The 22,128-nt window shown below is 38.5% G+C and overlaps 1 protein-coding gene across 21 annotated transcripts in view; it reads right to left on the reverse strand.

The window, feature by feature from the left end:
• The window catches only part of RBFOX1 (RNA binding fox-1 homolog 1), a 2,436,731-nt gene that overhangs the window by 849,735 nt on the left and 1,564,868 nt on the right, over nucleotides 1-22,128 (reverse strand). The window lies entirely within an intron of this gene.

The raw sequence follows: 22,128 nt of genomic DNA on the forward strand, positions 1-22,128 counted from the left end.
GTTCTGATCTTACCAGTAGATGCAAACTAGTTGTCCATGCTGATGTCTTGCATTCATTTAATAATTTAGAGTTTGATCCTGTCAGGTGTTGAGTACTCTTGCTCTGGTCCAACAAAGTGCTTAAGTACATGTTTAAATTTATGTATGTAATAGTCACACTGAACAGAAGGGCAGGTTTGAGCCCCTAGTCCGTGAGATTTTGATGACAAACAGGTAGTCTGGTGTGGGCATTTGTGAAATTGCTTCGAAATAGCTCTTCTCCCTTTTTTTCCAGATTCCAGAGGATTGTGCTGCTCAGTTTCTCCTCAGCTTGAAGGGATCATTCATGTGGCTTGCAATGTTCTGTCTTATCACTCCTATTCAATGTATATATGAGGCAGCTGGGGGGTTAGGACCCAGTCCAACAAAACACTTGGGTTTAAAGTTAAGCAACTGCCTAAGTAGTTCCACTGACCTCAGTGGATCAGGGCCTTAATACTGAGCCATCGGCTGTGGTGCTTTTAGCATGTTGAAAACTCCCAGATTTGTACAGCAAACCAGGTTACTCTTATTCAGTGCCTGTATAAGAGTATATCTCAGATGAGGTATAGCTTAAGGTGTGGCACACATCACAAAGAAAAATGAATTTGCTGGCCACCTTTAGGTGCCATGGATCAATTGCAGAGGTTAAACCCCTTCCCTTGTTTTTTGTGGACGAGAGATATCAGACTCAATGTTGCTGGTGTTAAGGAAAAATATAATAAGGAATCTTCAGTTTCTTATTTTATATTTTGGACATAATTAAAATAAAACAAAGTCCCTAGAGGATCTAGTATCTGAGGTGGTTAAAGAATATGCCCATATTCTATTTCGTTCTTAAATCGTTAAGCAAGCAAACCTTGGTTTTTCAGTTCAGTATTACCAACCTGTCAAATACAGGATTTGCTTTTAATGGCTTGCAACTGCTACAGAAACAAATGCATTTACTTCTGCTTTTTTTTTATACAACACATATATTTAAAAAATGGAAACATTATTAATAGGATAAAACTAGTGATAAGTCTTCAAACTTTACACTTTAGTGATAGCAAGACCTTTTAGAATGTTTGTCTTTTTTTCCGTCTGCAGTTTTTAGCAAGTTTCTGCTATTTTGATTCCCAATTCTATTATAAATTCCTGTGTAAGAAACTTTCCAATTTTGCCATATTCATCCTCCAAGTCGACAGCTACTGTTGAAATGAATGTCCAAAAGCAATGATGCATGCAGATTTTAAAAGCTATAAATTAACTAAATGTCTGATCTACAACAGGCAACCACTAGACAGGGTCAGCATAAGGTTATGTTTGTCTCAGAATGACTAAGCTAGAGAGTAAAGAGAAATAAACCTCTCAAATATATAAGGCTGCCTTCATTATCAAAGAAACAATACAAAAATATTCATAACAAAAGGATAATTTCATAACATTTACATCAATTGTTCCTAGCATCTAGACAAAAGCCAGTCTAACACATATCATAATATGCGGTTATTTAAATTAGGAAACATATTCGAAGGAACATAGCTTAATTGACAGTCAGCCCAGATGAGAGTGACACTCTATTTGGAGCAGTTAAAATGCAAAATGCTGATCCTGTAAAGATTTATGGTTAACTTGGTGCACAAGGGGGCATGATCCTGCTCCATTAAAGTCAATAAGAGTTTTGCAATGCGAAGAGGATCAAGCTCAGGAACAACCTCAGTTTAGATCAATAGGACTACTCAGATCATGTTCTTAAAGTTGAACAAGTATTCAAGACTCAATAACTAACCAAGAATTAGAGAGAGAAGATGATAGAGGTAATATCTTTTATTGGACCAACTTCTGTTGGTGAGAGAGACAAGCTTTTGAGCTTACACTGTAAGAAAGCTTGTCTCTCTCACCAACAGAAGATGGTCCAATAAAAGATACTACCTCACCCACCTTGCCTCTAATATCCTGGGAGCAACATGGCTACAACAACATTTCACAAAACCAATAATCAACAGTTTTGCCATCTTTTGTTTCCAGACACTATAGATAAACTGTGATTTCTAGCCTTACATAGCACAGCCATGATTGATTCATGGCAAAAATATTTATATATGACCAACTCTAAGTTTTAAGGGAGGCAGAAATCCATACCATTTTAAATTGACTGTGGTCAACTATCTATAATTATTAAACATATTAAAACTTTTCATTCTGACCTAAGCGTGCTCTCATCCTGAAAAAAATAATCTTTTATACATAAAAATCTGCCCTTTTTAAAAAAAAAAAACACACCACATTTTTAAGATTAAGGAGTTGCTATGTTATCCTAAGCATTGGCAGCATGGGTGGATTTCTGACAAGAAAAGCATTTAGATGATTCTTTCACATGTCAATCTGAAACATTTCGGCTAACAAGGAACACGAAATAGGTACAGCTCTATATGGATCACACACTTCTGGTCTTTATAAGAACATAGGTTATGACTGCAGGTTTGTTTGAAGTCTAAAAGCAATAAATCTATATGGGATGATTTCACCAAGGATGTCAACCACATATTTGAAAAGCAAATTCACCTCAGTCAATATGTATTCTAAGCTATTAATCAACCTACTTCACTTGTGAAAAGATTCTTAAGTATAAAAACCATTTAATTAGAAATAACATGCTTTTGCATACAACAAAGTCACCAGCCACATAAGAAATCAAGCCTAGAAACAAATGTGCTTGGACAGACTTTTGTTGCTTCCTCCACTGCGACTCTGTGGTGAGCCGGTTACACATGTCGCCATTGGTTCAAATAGTGGACTTGTGAGTGTTGACAGGATGAGAGTAAGGTCCCATTGAGATATAGGTTTATGCACTGGTGGGAAGGTCTTGATCAGGCCTTTTATAAATCATACTTTAGTTGGGTGAGTAAAGATGGAACGTACTTCCACAAGAGGAAGGATGGCACTAATCACTGCTAGGTGTAACTGCAGCAAACTAATAGCGAGGCTTGCAGTCTTCTGGGACAGGAAGGTGCTGTAGCGAGTTCAGAGGGGAGGACACAAAACTGGAAGTGCCCCGGCCAACCATAAAACACAGGAATTTCCTTGGTGAATGTCCATATGGAAATACATGTTCTTCATGTTGAGAGCTGAGAACCACATCCCTTCCTGAACAGAGGGAATTATCAATGCCAACATAATCATCTGGATTTTCAGCTTCAAATAAAGATGTTGAGTTGTCAAAGGTTGAGGGTGGGCCTTTGCCCTCTGTCTTTTTTGGGAATTAGGAAATATAGGGAATAGAAACCACTCTCATGATAATTAGGAAGGATGTGCTCTATTGCCCCTCAGTGAAAGGGATTCTGCCTACCATTGAAGAATCACCTCATGAAAGTGGTCCCATCAGGGGGACTGGGAAGGACATTTGCGAGGAGGAAAGGAGATAAACTCTAGGGAGTATCCCTGGTGGATAATCTCCAGAACCCAATTGTCTGTAGTGCTCATGTTCCAGTTGTATGTGAAGAGTATAAGATGGCCTCCAAAGGTGACAGGGGAAGAGGTGGGTGGCATCAGTGATGGTATGCGGCCTTCAACCAATATGTCAAAAATGATTCTTGGCCAGCGGTTGAGAGAGAGTAGAAACTGTGGCAGTTGAGACAGCCAAGAAGCCAGGCCTCTGAATCCTCTGTCATTTGTGAGGAGGCTCAGCTGTCTGCTGGTAATAAGATGCATGAGGAAGAGTTGGGCATGGTCTGTAGGGATGCCTCTGGCATTTCTTCCTGGGGGATGGAGTATAAATCCCTAGACAACACAGAGTCAATCTCATGTCTTTTAGTGAATGCAGGGACTCGTCCATTTTCTCATTAAAGAGATTGGACTCAAAGAGGAATTTCTGGATGGTGTTTTGGACCTCCCTAGGAAACCTGGATGATTGCAGCCAAGAGTCCCTCCTCATGACTAAATCAGTGGCCAAATTTCTGGAAGCTGTCTCTGCGGCATCCACTGCAACCTGGAGGGCTAGTTTCACCACTAGCTTCCCTTCATCTAAAAGGGACTGAAATTGGGCCCTGTCCTCCATGGGAAGCTTATCTCTGAAGTAGGTAAGCCTGGAATAGTTATTAAAGGCATATGTTGCTAATAAAACTTGGTAGTTACTGACACAAAACTGCAGGCTCATGGAGTAGAAGATCTTTCTCCCCAGAAGGTCCAGCTTCTTAGAGCCTTCATCTTCCATGGTGGCCCTTGGACAGTGTACCCAAACTTTTTCTGTAGCCGCCAGTACGTGGGTATTGTGAAAATAAATTCAGTAATATTTATGAAACATTCAGATATTGTAGTCATGAGCGCTATAGAAAAGCCCACAAGGAAATCAATAAACCTGTCTTCAGAGAAGAATTTGAATAGTATGCAGTGAATAAGGCATCTTTAAGTATGACTAATAAACATGAGATCATTAAATTAAAGAAATTCATAATGTATAAGCACAAGAAAGCTGTATTAAAAAGTTACACAGGCAAGCTTAATTCTGACATTTTCTACCTTTTGAGTGCTTGAGTTTACAACCTTAATAATCTTTTAACATAGTGTTTTGTGTTTGTGTGCATCAGCACTTTATATTATACTTTACATGTTCAAAGCAATGTACAAATATTAACAAATTAATCTTCATAATCCACGTCTAAGATTTACACATTAAAGAAAATGTTAGCCCAGTTTAACAGACGGAGAAACAGAGTAAGTGACTTGCATAAATCAAGTCAGTGGAAGAGCTGAGTTTAAAATTCTTTCCTTGATCATATACCTCACAGTGCATAAACCAATTGTAAGAAGCGACTACTCAGAGCTCTCAAAACAAGAACACTTATGCTCTAATATTAGTCATCTTCTTTCACTTTTTTCCATAACCCTTATTCTATACCTCTAGTGAGGTTTTATTTCTTCACCATATACCATTTGGACAACACTGAAAAGTGTATTCGTTATTAGGGAAAAGGATGACAATGTTACATGCCTTCCTCTTTCTAGGAAGGGGCATTTCAGAGCCAGAAAACACCTGTACGATGCTTATGGACCCTGATGCTTATGAACAGTACAGTGTTTAAGGGACTGTAATATTTCTAGCACTGGGTACTATGGCTGAGGCCCTATGTGGCACCATCTCTGTCTTCAGAAATCAGAGATGTGAAATCTCCCTCCCTCCCTCCCCTCCTCCCCCCCAAAAAATCACCACGTTCCCAAACACAACATACTCTACATTTAAAAAACAAAACAAAACAAAAACGCCACAACTCCTTACCTCTACTCTGCCCCCAAAAGCAGGGGAGACTTTTCATTTTGATTTGTTTTTCCCCCTAAGAACCTGTATTAGTAGTGTTAGTCTCCAGTGTATTGGAATACTTTTCGAAAGTAAATGTATTTTGATTTTCAAGACTATTCATATGAATACTTACTCATTTTATATGCATACACACTCTATATAAACACCTCCACAATGTATTCTGAAAAAAAATCCCGATTTCCTTATTTTTTTTGTCTCGCTCATTAAAGATACCCTTTGTGAAATCTCTGACCAGCAGCTTTATGCAAGTTGATATCAGCTCATACATGCTTTTTAGATCTTCTGAATTTCTGCCAAGGCAGCAACACTTTGCCAACTAATTTAATATTGCAGATTAATGCAAAAAGCCTGTAGCTCTAAATCCTTCTCATGTATCCTGCATTAACACTTGACAGGAATGTCAGAAGTAGAAGAGCTACTGTAAATGGGTACAGTATTCTCGAGTGTCCGTATAAATAATCAGTCTCTTGACAAATTGTTTAGTTAGTCATTTCTCTTTCTTCAGAAAGTGATAGATTATACAATGCCTAATTTTGGAGATCATATTATAACAAAGACTCATGTTACAGTTTGACTCAGTAGCTCTCGCTAGATGCTGTGTAAGAACTGGACTCAGTACTGACAAAAAAAAGTGCACTCATTCTAAAGCTGACAAGGGAATGGTGGTGCTATAGATGCCTCCCAGCAAAAGTCCCACATCACAGCATTTAGGAGACTAGCAATTTCAACAGAAACTTGGGATATTAAGAACCAGAATTGTGCTCTAAAACACTACAAGTAGAGGTATCCGCTCAAACTACAGATTGAATTACATTCCCTCAAGTGTAGTAGAGAATACAATCTAATCTCAGTAGCTCAATAAGCTATTGTGCCGGTAAATCTAGTTTATTTTTACTCCACTCTTTCCATTCTTCATTGATCATTTTCATCATTTTATCCATATAAATATGTTAGGTCACCTAGAAAATCAGATTACTCTAGTTACAATTATTAAATGAAACCAAAGTAAGTATCCTTGTAGAAAGAGACAAGTATCACTCTTCATAGAAGCACAGATATACTCATTTGTAATAGCATAGCAGGCAAATCAGTGCTATAAATTAGCTACAGTTATTTGTAATTTTGAACAGGACAATTTTTTAATGGGGTATAGTGGAGGAAGAGTTGTATTTTTATTTTTTCCTTTAATAAGTCTGTAAAATGGTGGGACCATATTTTGCTGTCTATGTTGTTACAATACCTGTTTGATGAGACACATACACCAGAATGCACTTGGGTAGGCAGGAGAAAAGAGGACTCTGTGGCTTCTTTAAAGGTCTCTCCCCTCTTTGTGGATACTAGATGGTAGATGGGGATGTAAAGTTCAAGTTGTTGCAACTTGGTAGGTTGTCTAGTGCAGGTAATTGTTTGATAGCAGGTCAGGTTTCCTGATAAGCCAGAATTGGAGCCACAGGCTCAGGAGAGAATAATATTGCCTGTATTGCTCTCATAACACTTACAGCTGGGTGTTAAGATAAGCACTATCATAAAATCTCATGTTGCAGGTTTCAGCAAGTCACCTGCACGGGTCAGACACATTTTGAGCGGTGTGGGTTGCCTTCTTCTGAATTATCAAAGATTGCCCAGCCCTGCAGATGGGCTAGATGGGATGGACCAGTGATCTGAGGCAGTATAGAGAATCCTCTTTCTAGATACCTCACTAGTTTGTCCCGCTCACATGCTCAGCGGCCGTTTGATCACCAGATTTGGGGTCAGGATGGAATTTTCCCCAAGGTTAGACTGCCTCCAACATTAGTGGCATTGTGTTTTGTTTTGCTTTCCTCTGTAGCATGAGCCATGGTTCACCTGCTGGGATCCATTATGTAAGGGAGATGATAAAGATCAATTTATAGAAGAAAAAAATAATGACCTGCACTAGACAAGTTATTGACAGCCAGTTCCTAGACATATTCATGATGTTGTGGCCTAATTAAACCACACCCTTTGTGTCTTGTCTTTCTTCCTACATGTCCAGGACAACATTGACTTTGGCATGTCCCAAAAGTCCTGAATACATCACAAACAATACGCATAATTTCAATTATATGGCACCTGCTATGTTATTGGTATCGAGGCATATATTTTTTTCTCCAGTACAGTTTGATAAGCATCAAAATATTCCATTCACTGTCAAAGTGGACATATAAATCTGTCTATTTTCTAATCCTTTAACTACCACTCATAGCGAAAAGGAAATATATAGTCAACAATTTTTTTTGACATTAGATAAATTTCTGTTTTAGTTGCAATAAATTCAATTATTTTAAATCTTGAAGGCTTAAGTGATGGTAGTTAATAATACCTCTAACTCACCTACCCAACCCCAAAAGCTCAAAGACAATTTTACTAAGTCATTTCATAAGTTTGAGCCACGTTAAAAAATAATCAGGGACTATCTATCCAAATGTTTATGCATTACTCATTTAAAATAATTAGCAACTGATACAATGACCATATGTGGTCATTATGGAAAATGATATTAAATGGATATGCAAATTTTGTTCTCCCCACACATATATTCCCCACAAAGAAATGTAACTAACAGCAAGGAGTGCAAGGTAATTATCACAGACTTCAAAGAAACTGAACTTCACCATTAGTAATATTTCAGATAAGTCAGAATGATTCTGTTTTTATAAACAGTGGAATGGCACAGGAATATTAAGAAAGGTTCACAATAAGAATCAGAATAACTTTGTAAGGTGTTACTTTTTGTAAAGTGTATATTCATGTATCTTTAGAAAACAATATTTTTATACCGATATACAGTGTGTCCAATGAAATATATAAACAGCAGCGAAACTAATGCACTTGATCCTTTCCCTGTTCTCAAAGATATTTACTAGCTAACAATCTCTGTTCTCTGAATTCGTAACCCTCTTATTGTGAACGTGAGCCGGAAATATACTGATTTATGTTTGCATTGAAATTTGGTGCCATGCTTCATTAGTTAGCCAACAAAGCAATCCAGGAGTGTTACTGAATCATACACAATTCTCAGTATTCTTTCCTTCTCATTTTTATTTCACTGTGTAATTTCTTCTCCAGCCTATTTCTCAGGAGGTAAAAAGAGGTTTTGTTGCTATTTTTAAAATTATCTGCGAGAGCAATAGAATATCGCCACCTTAACAGTGTCTCTCTTATCAATAAAATACTTGTAAACAATTCTAATAATACATCATGAAAATTAATCTGAAGTACTGCAGAAAAATGTTTTAATTTAATACATTTTAAGTGAACAAAACTCTTAAAAGTAGAGAACTGTTGGTGTTCATGTATTTAATTCTTTCAAGGATGCTGTAGTGCAGATGACTTTTCCTTTCATCCTGAACAACATTATTTCAAGTTTCTCCATACAGAATATTATCCAATTTTACACCATATACTGTTCCAATCACCAGTTTCGCACGAACCCAGAGGGAAGTATAAAAGCACCTTTTAGAACCACAACCAGCAATGACTGGCTCCTCTTCCCAAGGAAGTCAATAGGAGTTTGCAATCAGCTTGAATAGGGGTATTATCAGACACTTGACGGAGTAGCTCAAAGAGCATGCACAATAATCAGGTTAATTTGTTAAAATCCTCCCTCCATGGGATAAAGACACGGGCAGCTATGGAAAAGCAGATTTTGAACCTTGAGACAACTGGTGAGATTACTTAATTATTAGTAGTGTTAGTATTTCTCTATTCATCGAAGAAGAGAAGCTCACCTTATTATAAATCAGTCTATATTGAGATTCTAGTTATGAACTGTAGCTATGATAAATCATAGCATTCAAAAGCTGAAATAGTTTTCTTTGTGTTGTGCCATATTGTAAAACTAACATTGGGATCCTTCACATACACAGACACACAAACCGAGAACAAACTGAAGAGGCAAGTATAATGTGTTTGGTAAATCCTGAGAATGACTAAATAATAATAAAACAACAGACGCATATAGAACCTTTTAGCTAAGGAAGCAAAAAGCACGTTACAAAAATTAAGCAAACCCTACAACAACCCTGCATTTTACTAAATGTTAAAAGGAGGTACCAGAGGTGCCCCATGACTTATCAGAGGTCACCGATCTGGCCAGTGGCAAAGGTGCAAATAGAGTCCAGTGTCCCATAGGCCAACCTCTAGCTCACATTCCTTTCCAATAGGATCAAAATAGGGGAAAGTGTGTGTTTATGGCAATGCTATCTATAGCAAAAAGACTATTCAAAATATGGTACCATGGTATATGCTTAGAGCTTGTCTGTCATATATCTAAGTGCAGCTTTCAGCTAAGGTTGTAGAGGATGTTCTTTGTGGGGTTTTCTCCACACTCCATAATTAATAACGAATGCTGACTGTGCACTTTGATTCCATAACAGAGGCTGTGTTTTGTTCGTGGAACAGATTAGTTTAATAGAATATTTTAGGACAAGTTTCTCAGCCTGGCCTGGTTAGGCTCAATATCCTGCTGATTTCTGGGTAATCTTTCTATCATGTATTACCAGTGTCTTGGCCCACTCTGGCAGTGGAACTGCTCCTGCAATGTTGCTAATGCAACTTCTGAATTACTTGTGGGTTGTATGATAGGTAGCTGTATGTGCAAATCAGTGTTGTCCAGTGATGTCTCACCTTTTTAGATTTCATGAAACTTATTTTGCCCAAATCCTTTTCCTTTATAAAATTATGGACTTGGGTTCAATAGATAAATGGAGCTTATAAGGCATCAGTGAGGTATTTATCAGGCATTTCCATCAATTGTTACAAAATTGTAGAATCATCCACTACTGCAAACTCAAACCAGTTTTTATGAGATATAATCTCATTTTCCAAGCTCTCCACATGAGGACCTGACCCCACGAGAGCTCAGAATCCCTCAGATGCTGCAGTGTGCTTTCCCAATACTTTCTATTTTTTATCATTTTTTTCAAATGTAACATTTATTCCACTAGATACTTCTCAAGACAGTTAACAAGAGATGGTCAAAAATGCTAGAAAAAGGTGTCAAAACATTGATGAAAGCTTCCATTGAAAAAATCAATTGTTTGGAAAATTTTGACCAGCTCTGCTCATTGGGGTATGGGTATTTTGTTTGTTTTTTGTTTTGTTAGAGACTGGTTCATTTTTCTTGTCTACAGGTATCTGTCAATTATGCTACAGTCAATTCTAGCTTGAAGTGACTGAGCTCTTATCATAGTTGGGTGCTGTCAAAAATCATTCTCAGTCCTGAAAACATCATGGGCTTGAAACTGATACTTGCATCTTTAATACATCAATCTAACTGTTCATGTCTTTGAAAGCCTGTTTTCAGTGATTCTGCATTTCACTGCAAAAATGTTTTCAGAAACAGATAACTTGCTTTTGAAAAACAAAAGTTGAGTTGAAAATGGGTTTTTATTCCACTAGAAGCCAGAGCCTCCTACCCAGGCCTTGGTCATTAATTCGTTTAGACTTTCATATACCCTTATTGAGGGAAGACAGTCAGGCTGTCTTACAACTTGGGCCCTATTTAAAGAGCTGAGAATCAAGGCTGTCTTAATCAAAAGTACTTTGGGCGTTTTTCTTTTTTTTTTTTTTTTCAAAGGTAAAAAATATATTGAAATTCACCATTGCTGGCCCTCCGTGAGCTGTGGTCCTGTTGAAAAAAGATTGAGAGAGACAACTTAGGCTTTTTCAACACTGGCCTGTGAAAGACAAAACTTTTGTCATCCAGAGGTGTTAAACACACAGACACAGACACACACAAAACCCAAAAGTTTTGTCGATGACAAAACAGCACTTAGTTGGCAGGCGTGCTCTCCTGCCAACAACGTCTATGCCGTGTCACTAAAAGCTGCGTAGTGTAGACAGCCTTAGTTAAATGTCACCATCAGAAAAAAAAAATACTGCTTCCAGAGACATTTCCTATCTTCAAAATGTCTTCAAAAATCTTCATGAGCCAATAGGATTTTTCAAGCTGGCAGATTTTTTTCTGCAGGAAGCTCACTGTGCTATTTTTTAATAAGCAAAGTACAGAACTTCTTTCACAATGTTAGGTTAAAATCATTGAGCTGATGAATACACCCAAGCACTGGTGAATCAGGATGGGTTTTGAAATCCAGACTGCTAGAATTGGCCTGCTGATCAGGTCAAATAGGTGACAAGTTGTGACTGTCCCTCTCTTTTGCTTCTTCCCCTTTCTTACTCCTTTAGTCCCTAGCCCAATTAAAAAACAAACCCTACAACCTATGTAACTAACAAGCTATATCAATTCTTCATCATGTTCATATTTTTGGAGTTATATTTCCCTCCATCCCTCACCCTTCATCTGTTTGTATCTTCAGACTGTTAGCTATTCACAGGAGGGATTGTCTCTTTTCAGTTATTGTACAGTACCAAACATAATGGATGCAACAAAGTGACATCAACTTGTTTACCAAAAATGAGAGAAGTCGATACTCTCAACAAAAACAGAGTCAAAATTCAACTCCACTTCAAAAAGCTGTGCAGTAACGATATTAGTTGCAAGTTACGATGTAGCTTCATTCTTTTCCTACAGAAATCATGCTCATCACATTGCAGTAACTGTGCCATTAACACAGGTCATCAGTATCTGAGAAATTGGATCTCTAGTAATGGTAAACTACAATATACTGCAAAATGTCTTCCTGTTAAGTCCACTTTACAGCCTTAAATTATCACCTGTCCCACAGAGGATTTCCTACCACATAGGGTAACTTCCCCGAACACTAAATTTCTATTAAAAAATAATAATAAAATGATGATACCGTGATATTGGCAGGACACAAGGAATAATTTTAAGATTCTTGGATTGAAGTTGACAGGGTAAGACACTGATGAAAAATTTCATAGTCATGTGCAAGTGTACTCACTCCTTCATGAGTAGATATCAATGTTTATTACTTGACCTTGCATAGATTTGGCAAATCACATACATGCCATTGGCTTTGAAAAGGAAAAGTAGGCACTGGGTGTACCAAAGAGTACAGAGAATGGAAACCCATACCCTGAAAACCCCAAAGAATCTTGTGAATTTAGTGTGCAGAAATAACTTCCTGATGTATTTGTGACTCTGCTCCCAAGTGTAGACTTCTATCCCCCTCCTTGACAGATTTACCCTAATCTAACATTCTCCTTGGTGAATTACCTTTCTGCTCCTGGTCTCTCAACTCCCAGCTCTACACCTGTGGTTTCCTATCTGCTCCATTCCTCAAGATTCATGTTTTCCTCTTTTACATTACAATTTTTTCCAGTTTACTTTCAATGGAATAAGTCGATTAAATTCCTTGTGATTTTATATTTTTCAAACAAGTTTCTTTGGTCTTACCAACAAGACAGCACAAACTCTGCTAAACAATTGAGTATCTTTATGATTAATTTCAGAGAAAGAGCCTCTCTTCTAGTTAAAGATATGTGAAGTAATGGTGATCACTGTAGAGTGGTAATAGAGCATAAAAGGGCAACTAAATCACTGGTTTAAAATAAAACTTCCTCTCATAGTTAGTGATTTTTCAGTGATTTAGATTCAAATGTGTTGCCATATATAGAAAAGGAGCAAATAAGTTATATGCTAACCAAAAGTGACTTTGGTTTGATGACTATATGAATTATTACCTTGTATTTTAGATCTTTTTGATTACATCCAGAAAAGAGAAAGAAGCAAGATACAACATTTACAATGAGAGAAAATTAAATTATTTATCATTTGTGAACCTAATGAAAGAACTTGAAGCACTTATACCCCATACAACTACACAGAAGAATATAAATATCATAAGTCTCTCTTAATAATGTTTGCAGTGTTGTAGTTGTGTTACCTGTTTTTCCTGGTTACCATCTCCAGACCTGTGGAAGAGCTCCATGAAGCCGGAAAGCTTGTCCCTTCTGCCAACAGAAGTTGGTCCAATAAAAGATATTAATTCATCTACCTTGTCTTTTTAATAAATATCAAATAACCCGACAAGAACAGAGGCAGAATAAATCATACAAACGTGAGCCACACTTCGTAGTTAATGTAGAGAATAAAGAATTTTGGGAAGACTATTTTGGCCCCGAACTTATAGTATAATAGGGAGACAATTTAAATGTTATGGAGGTCCTGTTTCTCACCCTTTTTAAAGTGGTTTGCCATAATCAGTACCACTGTTCCCTCTAAGCTGTGTGTGTGTGCATGTGCACACAGATCCTAAACCCTGCGCACACGGTGAAACACTGCACACACAAGTTGCACAGAAGACATTTTTTGTGCACACGGCCTGTAAAAAATTAGAGGGAACATCGGTCAGTACATCATGTAACCTAAATTTCCAACTGAAAAGTCAACTTACACATATAACTATAGCAACAGTACAAGGTACTTAAATCTTCCAATAACATCCCATCAGATATCAGAAGCTCTACAATACACAGCATAAAATGATTGATCACTTGTTTTCTGACTGGCTTTCAATGCTCTAAACCTTCTACCAATCTGCCTGTTCAACTCCCACTCATGGAACACAATTTGCATGTTTATTATAAGGAATGAATGATAAATGCATTCCTTCAGGTCATGTTTTAAAAAGTTCTAGAACATGCATCAGAATAAAACTGAAGTGAATAGTTAACAAAGGTTGACAGCTTAGTTGATTGTTCATCAGGATTTATTGGGGTGAATATTTGCCAGGAGGACATCTATATTCATTGGATGTGAAGTTAACATATATATGATTTATTACATTTTGAAAGTCATCAAAATTATCAGGAAAACTATTCTTAATATCCATTAAGTTCAAAAGTGTGACTATTCATTCTTTAAAACTAACATGATAAAGAGAAGATAGCATCAAATATCAATTTCTACTTCCTGAATGGTTGAAAGTACATTATAGCTAATCAGGATTTGCTCATTTGCATATATTCTCTGATTGGTCACCATTATTCTGCATCTCACCTGTGAACTGTGGAACAATAGAAATTTTCACACTTGTACGTGTACCTCAGTCAAGGATTGACCCTTGTATGTAGGACATAGTAAGAATTTCCATTTGTGTGACAGGTTCCACCAAAGAATCTCAAAGCACTTTATCAAACATTCATAATATTACATTCAGAATGCCCCTTTGAGGAACTTAAATGTCATCCACATTTTACAGATGAGGAAAATAAGGCACAGAGTGGGGCAATACCGTTACCAAACTTACGCAGCAAACCTGCAGTGAACTGGGGACAGAATCCAGGTCTCCTCACTACCAGTCCAATGCTCTAACCAGCGCCTCCCCTTTTACTAATTGTCTTCATTAAAGCATGATTCTGTAAAGTGTCTCTGTAAGAACAGGTTTCAGAGTAACAGCCATGTTAGTCTGTATTCACAAAAAGAAAAGGAGTACTTGTGGCACCTTAGAGACTAACCAATTTATTAGAGCATAAGCTTTCGTGAGCTACAGCTCACTTCATCAGATGCATATCGTGGAAACTGCAGGTTTTTTTTTGTGCTGGAAATGGCCCACCTGATGATCACTTTAGATAAGCTATTACCAGCAGGACAGTGGGGTGGGAGGAGGTATTGTTTCATATTCTCTGTGTATATATAAAGTCTGCTGCAGTTTCCACGATATGCATCTGATGAAGTGAGCTGTAGCTCACGAAAGCTTATGCTCTAATAAATTGGTTAGTCTCTAAGGTGCCACAAGTACTCCTTTTCTTTCTGTAAGAACAAAATGTGATTGCATGCTTATGATCTCTCAGTGGCTTCCATATCAAATCTGTCAGTTAACAAGCAAAAAAATGGCTTTCCTAAATACCAGTGCTGCAAGTACAAACTGGGGATCTGAAAGATTTTGCAAATGGAACTTAGTTAACAATTCTGTTGCTGATGCAAGACCCAGAAAATAATCCAGGTCACTCTCTCGTAGCTGGCTTGGCTTTGTAGTGATAACAGGAGGGGAGAAATGTAGTAAAATCTTATTTTTGCCATTCATGTAACCAGTTATATGACTTTCATACTGCGGTGTTTGGAGTAGTGGGAGTTTAGCCATTTACTTCAATTTTATCAGAAGTGTAAGTGTGTGTGTGTATATATATGTATCCCGGCCTCACACCTTTTTAAAGTTCTATGATGACTAACGGTCATTTCAAACACATTTCAAATAATGACATTCAATAGTTACTAGATAATATTATGAGTCCATTGCCAAAGAAAAAGACATTACAATGTGATCCTTTCTAAAGATACAAAAGTAGGCCACATATCTTAAAAATGATATTTCCAAGTACACAGATATGGAAATTAATACAGAAATAAAATAGATCGTATAGAGCAGGGGTGGCATGGGGGGCCTTGAGGAGGCGATAGCCACTCCAAAATTTGTCTTAGCTTGCCTGTAGCCACCATCAGTCTCCAGCCACCCAGCTCTCAAGGGAGAGCGAAGAGAGCAGCAGCTGCTACTGGACAGAATTGTCTGCTTGGCCTGTACTGAGCATGCTCAGTAACATCGCCTGAAGCCACTGCCATCACTCTGCCCTTACTCGTGATGAAAATCTGCTGCCTGCTGTTCACTGAAGTTCAAAGGGGGCAAACTGGAGGTGGGATGAGCAGAGTCTGTGCAAGGGGTGGAAACTGACTCAGTGAGGGGGTCAAATGGCTGGAGTCAGGAGAAGGAGAGTGGCTGAGGGGCAAAATCAGGGATGGGGAGCATAGGAGCTGGGGTTAAGCCTGGGGTAAGGTGCTGCCAGATGATGGCAGAGGGCAAAACCCCAGCACAGGGAGGGGCAAAGGGGATAAAAGTTACTCGAGATAGGGTGAGCCACCTGCAGTATTTGCCAAAATAATGGGGAGGGGGAGGGGGAGGGAAGGGCTAGATGGGCTTTTTTATTTCCCCTCTCACAGGACACAGCACACGCTTCTCAGGGCTGTGTCCTTAAAGGGACAGGGCATCCTAATGCCTAGAGACATCAGCTCTTCTCTATGGGATACAACGTACTGAGGTGCTACAGAGGACTTAATTCAGTGAAATATTGTATATGCACCCCCCAAAAAGACCTGTGCGTCACATATTTTGAGTATTAAAAGAATCCCTTGTCAGTTTATATGTCTGCATAAAATCTCATAAGCAGTTCACAAATTTGTCTTATCTGCCGCGGTGATTCCCTGAATTGCACTCCCTTTCTTGCAACACTAGATTTAAAATGGATTTTCATTTTAATTGTTCACTTTGTAAAATGTATTTATCATCTTACTACTCTTAGCACTTGGTCATTTACCTTTGTTAAAATTGTGCAGCTGGGTATCATTGTGCTATTTAATTTATATTTTAATAGCAAATGATCTTTGAAAATATTTATAAATAAATGAAAAGGAGTACTAGTGGCACCTTAGAGACTAACCAATTTATTTGAGCATAAGCTTTCGTGAGCTACAGCTCACTTCATCGGATGCATTCCAAAAGAATAGCGGTCAGTAGATTTCCGGTATAGGGTGCTGTTTATGTGACCATCGCTTATTAGCACTTTAGTGTCCAGGAAGTGGATCTGTTGTGTGGACTGGTCCAGGCTGAGGTTGATGTTGGGATGGAAATTGCATGGTGGAATCCCTCAAGGGCTTTTTTTCCATGGGTCCAGATGCTGAAGATCTCATCAATGTAGCGCAAGTAGAGTAGGGGCATTAGGGGACGAGAACTGAGGAAGCGTTGTTCTAAGTCAGCCATAAAAATGTTGGCATACTGTGGGGCCATGCGGGTACCCATAGCAGTGCCGTTGATTTGAAGGTATATAGTGTCCCCAAATGTGAAATATGTCAGAACAACAGGCGTGTTAATCTGTATTCGCAAAAAGAAAAGGAGGACTTGTGGCACCTTAGAGACTAACCAATTTATTTGAGCATAAGCTTTCGTGAACTACAGCTCACTTCATCGGATGCATACTGTGGAAAATACAGAAGATGTTTTTCTACACACAGACCATGTGGTTGGTCTCTAAATGTGAAATAGTTATGGGTGAGGACAAAGTCACAAAGTTCAGCCACCAGGTTTGCCGTGACATTAATCGGGGATAGTGTTCCTGACGGCTTGTAGTCCATCTTTGCGTGGAATGTTGGTGTAGAGGGCTTCTACAGGATGGTGTTTTCAGGAAGATCACCAATGGATTATAGTTTCCTCAGGAAGTCAGTAGTGTCTCGAAGATAGCTGGGAGTGCTGGTGGCGTAGGGCCTGAGGAGGGAGTCTACATAGCCAGACAATCCTGCTGTCAGGGTGCCAATGCCTGAGATGATAGGGCATCCAGGATTTCCAGGTTTATGGATCTTGGGTAGCAGAGAGAATGTCCCAGGTCGGGGTTCCAGGGGTGTGTCTATGCGGATTTGTTCTTGTGCTTTTTCAGGGAGTTTCTTGAGCAAATGCTGTAGTTGATGTAGTTCATGCATCCGATGAAGTGAGCTGTAGCTCACGAAAGCTTATGCTCAAATAAATTGGTTAGTCTCTAAGGTGCCACTAGTACTCCTTTTCTTTTTGCGAATACAGACTAACACGGCTGCTACTCTGAAACCTATAAATAAATAGTTACTAGTAGTTTTAACAATGAAATCTGTGTTTCTAGAATCTGTGTTTCCTATGTTTTACTGTGATTAATCATTTGGAATTTTTCTCTTTTTTTTATAGCACAAGTTTATTCTGTTGGTTGATGTCCTGTCACAATGTCCTATCCCAGACCAGAGAATGACAAGTGAGAGGTAGCAAATTGTGACATGACAGCAAAAAAGAACATCCAAAGATGTCAGTAACTGCTACAGCTAAATCTGTCAGGAGCGGGTTTTGACATTACACCTGACATCCAGTTCCAGCAGCAGCCAAAAAATAAGCTAAGGTGGCCCAAGAGAAGCCACTGAACCCACGCTGCTAGGCTCTGGCTTCTGGCCTAGCCAGGGAGTGGGACTTCAGGGAGCAGGCAGAGGAGGAGGCGGGACCAGCACTTACCTGAGGAGCAAGGGGTGGGACCAAGGAGAGGGGTGGGGTCTTGTGGTGGGTGGGTGCAGTCCCCCCAATTTTCTGTCTAGCCCACCTCAGCCTCTCCATGAGAAAGAGGCTGGTGCCACCACGGGTATAGGGGTTTCCAATACAGAAGTTATCAGTATCTAACATTTAGACCAGACTGGAGAAAACACCTAAAAGAATATACTATACACAGAAAAACAAAAAACAAAAAAACCTAGATTGGGAGGCCTCTTTAAAATGAACCATGTAAGATCCATCAACTCCAAACTTTACATGAGAATTTAAGCGAGTGATGGACGAAAACAACACTTACCAGTTTCTCCTTTTTATCCTTCATGAGAACAAATCAGAACTAATTATGTCATCTACAGTACCATGCTAATCATAACTATGGCAAAAGAACGCCCAGCTTTAATTCCAAATCCCCTCCCTGTTGCCATTGTGTGTTGCTGCTGAAACAGCCTTTTGAATGATAAACAACTCTGAACTGTGAGTTACTTTGTGTTTGATTTGTTTTATCAATTATGTAATTGTTTTTCTTTCTTTTCTGGTCAATTCCAGTTGGGGATGGTAATCCAAATGGTAATGTTAATAAAATGTGAAATGGGGAGGGGGAGGGGAGAATGTGGGGAGACAGGGAAGGAAGAGAAAGAACAAACAGAGACAAAAGGGTATGTGGACAGAGTAAGAGGAAAATATAAAAAGAGTGTGAAGGAAAAGGGAAAGAAGAGACGGATTGGGTGTAATAGGTTTACTTCTCACTTTGTATATCTAATTGTGGATAAAAATCAAAGCAGCGTACATTCTGATTAAGTGGTATATATCAGAGCAGAATACAAAAAGCCCCGTCACAGTCTTCCCATTTGGCAACCATGCTTGCATCTTGCAAAGCTTATAGAGTAGCTATCACAGCTACATACCAAACACACAAAAGAGCTGTTTTCCCTTGAGGCCTATGAATTAAATGAGGTGGATAGTGGAACATGACAATATCCCACTCTTTCCAAGGTTGAACAGATATTTCTGCCTCATGAAACAACAAATCAAGACATAGCAAGCAAGATCTGCTTTGGGGAGGGAGTGTTGTAGTATAAACCTGTGACTTAATTTTTCAGAATGATCAGGTAGTCAAACAGGATTTAATTCATTTTGGTTCCTTGCAGAATTATTTTAAAAGTGTAGAATTCCAGCGGATGTAACTATAACATGATTTAATAGTAAAAAAGCTTTCTTGCTGCCCTTCCTCACAAACCAGAACTCAAAGCAAATCAACAATAAAAAAATTAAGATTTTCATTCCCTGACCTGGATACAATAAACTCCCACTAACGTCAGTGCGGTCAGGATTTTACCCAGAAATTATAGTTTGACAGGTAAGGCAATCCAAAACATTGATCTGAGTTTGCAAGGAAACTCAGCAGTTAATATCCAAAAAGGCAGACTGGTTGACTGTAACGCATTTGTGTATTTATAGTTTGGAAACCTTGTGCTAATCCCCCCACCGCCCAAGGGTTTTGCACTGACACACATTACAAAAGTATATTGAGCACTCACTGTAGAATTTTTTTTACATACAGTCTTCAAATGTACCCTTCATTTAAGCCAGTCTATCAGGTTAAAGAGTCTAAGGCTAACCACTGGTGGACTTGTGCACTAATCATTACTCTGAATTTATATGTAGTTCACACATTTCACTTTATCTTTTATAAAATATCAATAGAGGACAGATACATCTGATTAATTAGCAAATGTTCTGAGTGTGCAGGTTAAAAATATTAACTAGAGTATGGGACTCATTGCCCAATTATTACAGAAATGTAAGTAAGTTGCTAATTTGTCAACACAACCATGGAAAAAGGATACATACTATATGGTAGTAGTGAGAAATTACATTACAGATACATTAAAAGAAAAGGAGGACTTGTGGCACCTTAGAGACTAACAAATTTATTTGAGCATGAGCTTTTGAGAGACTCACAAAAGCTTATGGTCATATTAATTTGTTAGTCTCTAAGGTGCCACAAGTACTCCTTTTCTTTTTGCGGATACAGACTAACACGGCTGCTACTCTGATTACAGATGCATTGTGGTCGTATACTATTTTTATGTGAGAGGCAAAATAATATTTTTTTTTGAAAAGCTGAAGCCACTTCAGGTCCAGTTTCCACTAGCAAATCAAGAAGTATGTGATACTGAAGGACAAATACAGATTCAGAATTCAGCCCTGGCATAAGCAAGTGCATTGGTTTAAATGGGAATTGCATTTGTTTATTCCAGAATTATATTTAGTCACTTTTCTTTAACAGAAGGGGTTACTTTCTCCACATACTATAGAATCTCACCAATCTGTGGCAATGAGTAAGGGTTGGGAATTATCAGATGTTAAAGGCAAGGGTGTTAAGATTTCTGACTGCCAGTCAGTGAGTGCTATGTCCCACTCACTGACTGACTCCCTCCACTCATGAGTGCTCTGGAGACAGCCACTAATAGCTCATTTTTTGCCTATTCCTGAGAGGCACAGAGATTTGTGCTGTTATAGCCATGTTGATCCCAGGACTTTAGGGAGAAAAGGTGGGCAAGGTAATGTATTTTATTGGACCAACTTCTGTTGGTGAAATAAGAGTCCTGAAGAAGAGCCCAAAAACTTGTCTGTTTCACCAAGTTTGGACAATTGGCACAAGTTGGACCAATAACAGATATTTCTTCAGTTGTGCTGAAACAAGGGGTGCTGCCACACCCTTTGGCTTGAAGTAGTAATAACAAACACCAAATGTATGGTTTCCATCACCAGCACCGCCCACTATAAAAATTGTTCCAGTACCCTGCCATGTTGTATTTCTAGGCACAGAGACGTCCACTCCCAAGTATTCCCTCCAAATGGCAATGCCAAATGAGGGAAGCAAATGCTGCCCAAGTGCCCATAAGGCAATGAAAAACGTTGGCAGACCACTCCACTGCTTACTCTCTTTTGAGGTTTAACTCTTATCAGACTCATCCTTATCCCCCACGTGTTCACATTACTCAGTCAAACTCCGCAAGAGTAGGTGGAGTTGGCAGCCCATCATCACTAATCATCATTGCTGTGAAAGAGTGGGGACAACATGTTCAAAGTCAGTTATCTGCTCCATATCTCTTTCCAAAAGGAGATGGAAGTGGAAAAAGCTGACACTGGTACTTCATCAAATTCCCTTTTGAGCAACTGAACATGTGATTCTACCCTTTGCTGTTCTCAGTGAAAATTATCTGTATTTAGTAAATCATTTAGTCCAAAGAACTCTTCCATATTTATCTGCCCCTCTCTGCCAAAGAGAAATGCAAATAAGTTTATGGGGTGAGGGGAAGCCTCAGAAATACGTGAAATGCATTCAGTGAGTTGCAGTAATGCCAGCATTTAAGATTTGCTTCGTGGGGTGAAAAAAAATCCTGTACATCTTCTAAATGCCTGTTTCAGGGAGCAGTTCAGCCCACACAGCTTCAGGTTTGGCAGCATTCATCTTTCTTATAATTTAACCTCCCCCTCCTCCTCCTCTTCCCTTGTTCAATTTCCTTTCAGATCTCAAAATAGATCTCTTTTTCATTGCTATCACCCAACCTTTCTTGAAACTGAAAACTGCCTCAGTGTCTTAAGTCATACATGGAAGGGAAAAAAACTAGACTTTTATTTTTAAACAAAATTTTCATTAACCAGATGCTCCCCATGTTGAATGTTGTTTAATATTAAGTATTATTCTTTCTGTGTCTTCTAATAACATTATTCATATAGGAGTTTTTGTAAAGTTATCTTTCTAAACAAAATAAAGTCAGTGCTTGCAAAATATTTTACCTTGTGGTC

This window comes from Lepidochelys kempii, chromosome 10 (assembly GCF_965140265.1).
Source record: "Lepidochelys kempii isolate rLepKem1 chromosome 10, rLepKem1.hap2, whole genome shotgun sequence".
Lineage (NCBI taxonomy): Eukaryota > Metazoa > Chordata > Testudines > Cheloniidae > Lepidochelys > Lepidochelys kempii.